This window comes from Thalia democratica, chromosome 3, assembly GCF_965202585.1.
Source record: "Thalia democratica chromosome 3, ktThaDemo2.hap1.1, whole genome shotgun sequence".
NCBI classification, from domain to species: Eukaryota; Metazoa; Chordata; class Thaliacea; order Salpida; family Salpidae; genus Thalia; species Thalia democratica.
The window spans coordinates 13,086,677-13,098,239 of NC_139167.1; positions in this window are offsets into that span (position 1 = coordinate 13,086,677).

An 11,563-nucleotide genomic window follows, 5' to 3' on the forward strand; every position below is an offset into this window, starting at 1 on the left:
AGAAGATTACATTACTATATCACATTATTAAATGTTTAATATTAAGCCTTCTTGTTGTGATTTTTGAAAGATACGTATTTAGTTATCGATTATTTTACAGTTTTGGTATGTGCTCAGAAGAGTTTAATTTATAATAGTTTTTTGAAAATATGCTTTGTTTGCATTTAAAAAACAAATAAAACAATACTGTATAAACTTTTTCTTAACTTGTTTAAGACAGTAAAGCAAATTGTAAATGAACAAAAAAAAATTGTACTGTGAAAATTTTTTTACTCTATATTATGCTATGTAGTTTTTATTACATTATGTATTCGACAATTTAAAATGTTTATAGGAAAGACTTCTAATTCATTATGTTAATCAAAATGTAGTTTCTTAATAGATTATAATAGCCGTGTTAGTATATGCTTAAAAGTTTTCCCGAAATTAAATTAAACATTTGGTAATTTATTAAATAGCTAACACTAATTGTTTTCCTTAATAAAAGATTACAACATAAACAATAAAGTATTTAAAAACTATTTAGTTTATCTCACTCAAATTAACAAACAGGGCATGACTTTAAAAAACTACAATAAAATTTATATGATAAAAAGTTAAAAATTATTTTTTTAAGTAACTTTTAAAAGCTATTTTTGCAACTTCATTGTACATTTCACATTTAATAGTTATAACTAGCATTCACCATTTATTGTTTAAAACAATATAAACATAGATACATTTTTTTCATTAATCTTGTTTATCTAGTTTGACTCATTTTTGTAATAACTGTATTTAGTTTATTTTAAATATTGAACTGAACTATTAACGACAAAAACTACTAAAACTTGTTTAATAAATATTTTTTAAGTGATAATTTCAAAAAATCGGCTTAGGAGTATGCTTAAAAAGTAAAAATAATTAATTAGCAAACTTATCTTATTTAAAATTCTTATCGAAATAATTAATAAATAAAAGATTTAACTTCTAAAAACATAACAACAAGGTATACTTATTATATTAATTATTTTGAGAAACTTACATGATCTAAACAACCAAAGGTTAAAAAAATTTTTAACTGGTATAAATACAGCTATTGTAATATTTCATTTGAAGAACTGCTGATTAGAAAAAAAAAAGTAATACTGTATGAGATTTTTTTGAAATAAACTCGTTTTTATAAAATTCAATATGTGGTTTTTTAATACAAACCTTTACGAATAAAGCTTGATTGAAAAACAATTTGCACAGCACTTTTCTTTAAACAGCTAACACAACTTTTGCTTCCAGTACTTATATTTTACAAAATTTTCTCGAAACCGTGTTAACTTGTTTGATAAAGAGAAACAGTGTTAATTTTTAATTTCTACTTTATTTCTAAATTCTATCAGTATATGTAAAAAACTGAATTTTTTTTTTGAAAAAGAAGTTTATTCTTTTTATGAATGTTAGTGTATGCAACCAACACTGAGTTTTGTTAAGTATTTTGATAGCTGATTTTGAATTAGTATAAACATTTCTACAGTTTGAAAACAGGATTGTAAAATATCTAACATATTTTAATATTAAGAATTAAGTTTTTTTGTTGTGATTTTTGAAAATTACGTCATTAGTTATTAAAATTTTACAGTTTTTATATATGCTTAGAATAGTTTAATTTAATCTAAAGTTCATAAATTTATGCTTTTTGTAGATATATACATTAAACTAAATAAAAATATAAACATTAAATTTTACACAAAATTTATTTATCCAATTCAGAACTTAATAAATATTGCTATTTAAAAGTTTTACGATGTATACTTTTTGTTTACTTTTATTTATTTTTTATACTACTATAAAAATTTATTTATCAGTAAAACCATGTGTTTTATACCAATTTTTAACCAGTGTCAAAGATAAATGTAAACTATTAAGATTAGATAGTAAACTGTAAGTTTTTATTAAAAGGTATATAGTTATTAAAAAGGTTAATTTAATATTCTTAATTATAACTAAAATAACTTTATGAACATTTAATCTGTTTTACAATGCCGATGCATTTATAAATGATTCACAAAACGAAAGTTTTTGTGTGGAAAAGATTTTTAATCATAATTCAAAAACAGTTAAACTAAATTTTTCTATTACAATTTGTTCGCTTCTAAATAAAATATTCTTTTTAGTTTTCTTTTCAAGTACTATGTTGTTTTAATGGCTTAGAATATTTACTATTTATTAAATCGATAGCAAAAAATTTCATCGGATTGTATAGTCTTAATATAATTGTTTTAAACTTCAAGTCCTTCTTTGTAAATTTATGATAACTAGATAATTTTTTTTAAAATACAGAAACTAAAATAGTATATTTAATATTTTAAAACTCAGTCTAAATTATTTAAAATTTAAGTTTTTTTAAATTGGTTTAGTTTCATATTTGAGTTAGCACAGGTATAAATTACTCCATCATTTTAAAACTGTTTGCTTAAATAGTAGTAAATAAATAAGCTTTTAAGGTTTTAAAATGTTTATTTTACAACCATAAATTTATAAATATTAAAAGAAAAACTACTCGAATAAAAATAAATTTACCTTAATTTCAAAACAATAATTAAACTTATATATAAGTACAAGAATCGACGTAATATCAAATGTAAAGCTAATTCAAATTAGTTTTGATAAGGTAATATTTCGTTTAATAAAGCTTTTATTAATTAGGTTATCACTTAAAGCCACTTAAATATTGTTCAAAATATATTCTAAGGTATATTTTTCAGAATTATTTACCATTTGGATTGGTTTTTTTAGCAAAATAACAAAATTATTTTTGCTTTGTACAAAAAGTTAGTTCTTACAAATAGCTCAAAAATTAAAAAAAAAAGAATTATTTAGTCCGTAATTAACTTTATACTTAATATGCTTAACTATTTGTAATACTTATAATACTATATTTTTTGAAAAAAAGTACGTAAATATAAATAGTTTAGTTGAATATCTATACAGTTTAAAAATAAATTTAGGTGGAACATATTAAGTGGTCACGTTAAAGAACTCTAATAAAAGTAAACAAAAATAACTACTTAACAAAAAATATTTTATAGAACAAAAAAAAAAAACTAAATATCCCTACAGTAAATAAGTGTTTAGCAAAAATATCTGTAGAATTTTATACTATTATTTTAATTAAAAAGAGTATAATTTAGTTAATTTACAATAAGAAACCAAAATATTTTAAGCAAGTAGTAATAAAAGAATTAAAAAATCAACTACCATTGATGTAATTTGTAAAATTCACAAGAACAAGGTTTAATTTTAAGAATTTATAATTAAAAGTTTATGCAACGTAGAGTCATTTAAACAATCACACTTTTACGCTGATATCAAATCAGCTTTTGTAGTAGTAATCAGCTATATTTTTAGTACAATTAATTTATATACCATGGCTTTAAAAATGTAGTTAAATTTAATTTTTATAACTTGTACTTTGACACAAATGATAAAAATCATTAAAATTTTTAAAACAAACTTGTACATCAAATTTCAAACTAAATTGTTTATAAAATAATATTAATATATTTCGGATTAAAATTAACTTTGGTTCTTATTCTTTTTAAACCTAGAACAGTTAAACTTGAATATAAAAACTTATAATGTGAGGATCTTTTTATTTTAAAACTTTCGTCGATGTTAGTTTTAACGCTGATGACAGTTCAGCTGTTGTATTGTTTTATAAAAATAAACCTCGAAACCTTAACTTTCAGATTTTAAATAGTTCTTAGTTCAATTACAGTCAGTTAATATCAAAAAATAGTCGAATTAGCTACGTCATTAAATGAACGACCACAGCAATGAATTAAAATTTTGATTATCAAATGTTATGATTTAGTTGAATCTATCTGTTGATTTAGTTGTAATTTGAAAGCTGTTTTAATAAGCTAAAGTTACTAAGTAAAAGCAAATATTATAATAGAAGCTTACATATGCACCAATCTTATCATAAGCTGATCAAACGTCTCAATTTAAGAATTTAGGTAGATAGTCATAAGTATGTTCATTACTTTATATTATAAAAATTAATATAATTATATTGAATAGATTTTGTCCCAAAACGCTTATGTTTCTTAAGTTACATTTAAAATAGCAATAAAAGAAAATCTACAAGTTAATTTTTAAAGGCTAGTCACAATTAACAATAAACAATAATTAAAAAAAAATAATTATGCTGGTTTAAGCTGTTGTTTGTATTTAAGTTGAGACTAGAAACACTAAGTAGATAGTATGAATAATATTGATAAGTTTATATATATAACATGTATGTATAACACGTTTCAATACAAACTCAAAAGTAAAGTTGTCATAAGTTTTGTGTTATTAGTGACGTTATCTATAATGCATCAATAATTATTTAAAGTAAACTTTGGTCAAATAAAGTGAACGAACTAAATTATTATAAGAATAAGATAAGAACAGATAAAAAGTCTACTACTATGATGTAATGCTTTAAACTCACAACAACGAGGTTTATAATTTAAAATGTTGTACAATTTACATACTTACTATTTATTTTTACATATTTTAAAATTTTGTAGAACGTGGTTGACTGTTAATAGACAAATTTGTATGCCGATATCAACTCATCTGTTGTATTAGTAGTATTTAGTATAACTAATTTACAAGCAGTGGCTTAAAAACTTTTATTAAACTTACTATTTAGTATTTATTCTAAAGCTCAGAAGATAAAAAACTTTTCAAAAGATGAAACAACCTCTTTTTTTTTTAATTCAAGTATCTTATTAGTAGCCTCGTAGTGGTAATCAAAAGCTAGATGTTAGATATAAAATTAATAATGCTTGTTTAATTTTTCTAAAAGTAAGAAACATGCGTATATAATATAAAATGTTGAAATTTCACCTGTTTGTTAATTAAAACAAAAGCATGATGTCATATAGAAACCACTTTACTTAAAAATAACAAATATGTAGAATTGTTTCGAATATAAAGATTAAATTTTGAAAAAATTTTAGTAAAACAACGTTAATATTGTCTTTTTTATTAAATTTTTCATCGAATAAAATCAAAATATAAGTACTTGTACGATTAAATTAATATGAAATTGATGTTGTTAAAAAAAAATAACTTACGTGAATTAACCAACATAAAATTTTTATTTATCAAATCAAATGAGTACTTGTTCATTCCAAAATTTAAAACAAAAAATTTCTAGTTTATCATTTGTTGACTTAATAAATATTAAGTATATTCCTAAACAAAACTTATAAAGTTTGAACATTTAGTTTGTCAATTAAAACAAACTAAAATAAACAGATACTTTCGCAAAATTATAAAAATATTTTTCAGATATTCCACTTTTATCGCACATATGCTGTATATTTCTTATAAAAAATATATATAATCGCGTATATATTCGTCTTTTAATTTTTTTAGGAATTTAAGTCCTTCCATGAGTGTTGCTGTATGTAATAAACATGTAGGTTTGATAGCGGAGTTGGTATCAGCTTAAAATTTTCCTCAACAAAATTAAATGTTATTCTTTAATATCACATTATTCCATATTAAGAAATAAGCCCTTTAGTTGTTATTTTTCAAGTCACGTCATAAGTTTTTTATTTTATTTTGGATACATGCTTAGAATGGTTTAATTATAAAAATAGTTTGATAATTAAAAATTATTAAAAGTGATCTTTTCTTGCGTCTATAAACTAAAGTAAAAAAAAAGATGATGCAAATAAATTTTTATTATATATTTATTTATTCAATTAAGGGACATAATAGATTAGAATAAGTTAAAAAATAACCCAAGCTTTTAACAAATAACAATTAAAGAAACCAGTAGGAGTTGGTGACCCAACATCCAAAGGTTCATTTACTTTACTATTGGGTGTGGACATGATTACTAATAAATTTTAGACTTAGTATTACTAAATATAGATTACCAGGCACAACAATTGAGTGGGTTTCTCTTATAAACGAACTTCAATGAACACAAAACCAATTGTAAAAATCACAAGAACTATTAAATATGCAATTTTTGTACTGTAATACTGTATAATAACTGCTTTAAAAACTCAATAATATTTTAAGAAAAACTTAATATTAAATGCAAAACCAAGTGATGAAAAATATAAAAACTATAAAGTATTGTACAAAACTATAAACTAAAAGACTTTCTTTAAATAACAATCTTTAAATCTAACGAATACAATTATAAATATATATACAAAAGCATTATTAAACAAATCTATACCAATATTCAAGTTTTTCTTGTAAACAGTCTATGCAGCTCTTGGTGGTTCAACACACTACTCAGTCTGGACTTTCAGCTTGTAACTAAAAACAATAATAAAAATTTTCGTCAGTCGGTTTCATAAAAGAAAAATGCGCTCTCATTCTCTTTTATTCTCTTAACGTCATAAAAAAAAGTGCGCTCTCATTCTCTTTCTTACTTTTTGTTACATAAAACTTTTTACGGGCAAGAACTTTAAGTGCTTTTAATTAATAACTGAAATAACTCTTAATTTTCTAATAGAAACAAAACGGTTTTCAAGTGAAACTTGGAATAGCGTTACATTAATACTTCAAGGTCTTTTTTTTTATTTGATAAGGTCATGCAATAAACAAAAACCTAACCGAAAATATAATAAGTAAAATTAACGATGTTAGACTAACTTTAGCTTAAAAAAATGTTTAAACTTATTTAAATTTTAGAGTTAGAATTATTAAAAACAGTGAAAAAAAGTATTAAAATCAATAAATGAACAACAAAAACTTTTATACAAAAGAAAATAACTCTATTTCATTGCTAATATAATAAAACAATGATTATCATTATTAACGTAAAAAAATATTAAAAATGAAAAGCTATGGTTTTACAACAGAAATCTTGCTGAAATTTGCTAAAAAACATAAATAATAAAAACAATTTGCACAGTAATATTGTTATTTTAACTAACTTAGTTTTCCCTAGCAGTACTTATTATTTACCAAACTTGTTTAAATTGTGAATTTTTTTAGGACAAAAATAATAACTTGTTAAATAAACAAAAGTATTTCGCAAGTTTTATATTTAAAGTTTGCTAAGTAGTTTATATTAGCTTATGTAGTCAGCTACTAAAACTGGTTTTAGAAAACAAATTTAAGCCATTGTATGAATTTAACCGTATGTAATCAACATTTAGTTTTATCATGGGTTATATAAGCTGAGTTGGTATCAGCTTTTAAATTTTTCCAAATAAAAAAAAGACTACTAAAAATTATTACAAATATTTAGAATTAAGCCTTAATGTTGTGGTTTTGAAAGTTACGTCTTTAGTTATCGATTGTTTTACAGTTTTGATATGTGTTTGATATTTTTCAAAAGTATGCTTTGTTTGCAGTTAAATAACAACTAAAATAAATACTTATCTAAAACAAAAAAAAATTCTACCAGTTAGTTATATATCCAATTTTAGGACAAAAAAATTATTAGTATTTAATATATTTTTTGAATTATCAATTTCAGCTTAACACTAGAGTACATTAATACATCTAAAACAATCAAATATATACTGATTATTTTTTATTAATTTTTGTACGCAATAAAAGCATACTTTTGTTAGTTTTAAATATTCTAAAAATATATCAGTTTAGAAAACTGATGATAGTTTATATCTTCATTTGAGACTTAAACTTCGAAGTTTTTTTCATGAATTTCGGATAAAATATTTAAAAGTTTACTATTTATATACTACTTATTGTTATCTCTAAAATGGTCAACTACAATATAAATAAAAAAAAAAATAAAAACTAATTAGTTTATGTTATCTAACTGAACAAACAAAGCGTAATAAAAAACAAAACAACAATTTAACTTTAAAAACTTATAATTGGGAGAATTATAAAGTTATTTTTTTTTAGTTCTGAAACTTTAAGCTGCTATCAATACAGCTTTTAAAGTATGATTTATTATTTTCCAGGTAAACCTGCAATTTACTCTTCATATAAGTAAGTTACTAATATTAGCTAGTTCTTTTATCATTTAAACATTTAGTAAATTGACATTTTATTTTTTAGTTAATTTATTTATTAACATATTGTTAGACATCAAAATAATAAAACAAAATAAAAAGCTAACAATAATTCGGTAAATAGGTTTTAATCAAGTGAGTTTTTTTTCGATTTTTGGCATGGAAGTAAAAAATGCCAAAATGAATAAGAGAAAAAAATAATTAACAAATGAAGTTTTTTGTTGCTTCACACTAAAAGTTGTTCTTTAAATGTACTTTTTTTTCTAAGTATTTTTCACAAAACTTAATGTATTTAATTATGTTTAACAACTTGTTTAATGAAAAGAAATGGTACAATAGTATTTTTTTTTTTGAGAAGAACCAAAATATTCAAGTAGTTTTTTCTAATAAAAACTACATCTAACAATTAATGATGTAAGTTTTAAAACCAACAATAACAAGACTTAAGTATAAACGATAATTAATTTGAGTTATATACCAAAATGTTTTTTGTATAGATGCAAATTTTAAAGCTGTAGTAAAATCAGCTGTTGCAAAATTATATTTGTTTATACTTATATTCTATCCATTTACGTATAAGTAACTTTCATATTAAGGTTTAAAAGTCTATGTTAAAAGCATACTATTTAGTATATAAACTTACCTATTTTTTACTTACAGAGATTTTTTCAACAACATATTCGTCTTTGTTTTAAAAGTAAGGACTAATTTTGTGAGTAAAACTATATACGTTTTTTTTTTGGTTGTGTTGTTATAGTTTGTTCTAAAAATGCAAAATAAATTTTATAGATTTTTTGCTGGTTTTACTGATAGCTTTAAATTATCTAGATTTTTTTAAAAATGAGTTTGTTATAAACTAATTATAATTAGTATAATTTATAAAAGTGTATACTTATGGGGTTCAAAATTTTTTAAAAAGGTTAAACTATATAGGTTTTTAAGCTATTTTGAAATAGTTTTTATTTCGGTCACTTTTGCGCGAGAGTAAAAAAGAATTAAAATTAATGAAAAGTTTAAAAATAGAAAAATAAAACCGACCTAGGGTAAGGGTTATACTTAACAGTAATAGCGAAAAAAAATAACGAATAACAAACAAATAATAAAAAAAAAATATTTATTTTTGTTTTCTAATAGAAAAGTCAGTTTCATTATGTTCTCTAAAAAGAAAAAAAAAATTTAAGATGTTTGTTTTGTTTATGTTTCGTTACTTCTTTGTAAATTCCAAGCATTGATTTTGTTTACATAAAAAAATTCAGTTATTTTGATTAAATTATTGATAACAAAATTATTTTCTATGACGTTATTTCTATATGCAGCAAAATTCTGATTAATTTTTGTATATAAAATGTCGAGAATGAAATCTTTCACTTAGGCAGGTTTAATCCGAGTTTTTAAGCTGATCTTGACTCAGCTAGTATACAATATTTTTACAATTTTAAATGGCTTTTTACATGAAAAATTTGCTATATAACGTTATAAAAAAGAACATTAACTAAATTTATACTTATACAAACTTATACATATTTTTTTAAATTGAAATTGTTAGAATAATACTTCTATTTTTTAAAACAAGAATTACTGTTAATTATATTATCTTTAAAATATTATGGAAAAATTGCTTTTTTCACATTTTAACATTTCAAGCACAATAGATACTTTAATTTTATTTAAACAAAATAAGAATTATAAATATTTAAAATTAAAACTTTTTATTATTTATAAAAGTTGTTTTAAAAATATAGATCAAACGTGTAAACCACGCAACTTTTATGTTTGTTAGATATGAGGTCTTTATGTTACGACCAAAAATAGAAGTTTATGTAATATTAACTCTAGAAGTTGTCATTGAAATCAAAGTTACGTAAGCATACATAATTAATTATTTATTATCCTTGTTTAGTTAATTATGCTCTTATGTTTTATTATGTTTATTTAAAATTTTATTTTATTTTTTTGTTTTGTATTGTTTTTGATTAACTAATTTCTGATGCAATTATAAGGCTATACAAGTTCAAATTTTTCTTAATTTTATAACACACTTATGAAAGTTGGTTGAAATATATTTGTGTATAGTAAAAGACCTTGTTCGTTTTTATTCAAGTATTATAGCTAAACTAATGTTTAAAAGCATAAGTAATTTATACATAACTTAATAAAAGTTCTATCTTGTTAATTATGTACAATAAGAAATATATTGTCAATAAAAGTTAAACTTTTTTTTTTCTAAATATAGGTAAAGTTAATGACTAGTTTGAAGCAGAAGAATCAGTAGAATTTAAAAGATAAGAAATGAGAGAAAAAAAAGTGATCGGATTTATAAGTTTCACATGTTTAAAAAACTTTTCTTCTGCTTTTTGTAAACTGTTTTTTCTTATACTTTATTTAACAAGATATATTTAATTAGAAAATTAAAAAATAATATAATAAAGCATTCATAAAAATTTTAAAGTTTTTTGTTTAGGTAATTGAGAGTTTTCATAGGAAGAATTTTTTTCGTCGATAAATGTTTCATATTCGTTTAGTTAAATTAAATATGTTTTGTATAGTTTAGTAAAAAAAAGACATAGCGTAAAATTACATAAAAATGACGACTATCAACTCATCGTAGTTTACTATTATTTAAAATAATCAAAAAACTGTTTTAATAATTCTTGGTTCAATTTGAGAATATTTTATATTTATCAGACAAGAAAACTTAAACAATATATCTACTATAAAAATAACCACTAAACACTTTTACAAAATATTAGTTACTTTTTAAAATAAGTAGGAATAACTAAAACAAGATAACTATTTAAATTTAAGTTAAAAATGTTTTAAAAATTTGATTAATGTAAATTAAAAACTGTGGAAAGAACTCTAGGTAAATTAGTTTATTTATAAGTCTTATACTCACACCATAAATCATGCAACTGAAATACAATAAAGTTTTACAAAAAACTTTAATTACACCTTTGAATAAAGTTTAAATACTAATTTAATATAACTTTACAGTCGCTCTTTTTGATATGTTTTTATTTCTATTTCATTAGTATTTACACATTTATCATTTGTTAAATTCATTATGGAAATTTCCACATTTTAAACAAAACAATGGAATAGCATATTTATGATGTATTCCATTACATACTCTTAACTTTATAAGCTTTTAATAACTAAATATTTTTTTACAATCTTTTTGTTTTTTTTATAAATAAAGTTAGTATTTATGAATAATGAAGTCCTTTATTTTGTTTTTTTAATACTTTAAACGACAGTTTTACAATAGCAAACTCAGAATATCACCCTAAAACCGATTAAAGGTTTCTTGCAAAATAAACGTTTTTTTAAATTGTCAGATTAAATCGTCTGTATTTAACAAAAAACAGTTACAAATTCTAATATAAAAAAAACACAAGTCAAACAATAAAAACTAAAATTAGGGAAAACTAAATGATATAAATAAAGTTATTAACATAGAAATGTTAACAATAAAAATTACAATAAAAGTTATATTAGTTTCTTGTTTTTTGAAACTAAAAATTAAATATTACAATTTTACGACAGTTTAAAATATTTTATTTTATGAAAGTTTAATAATA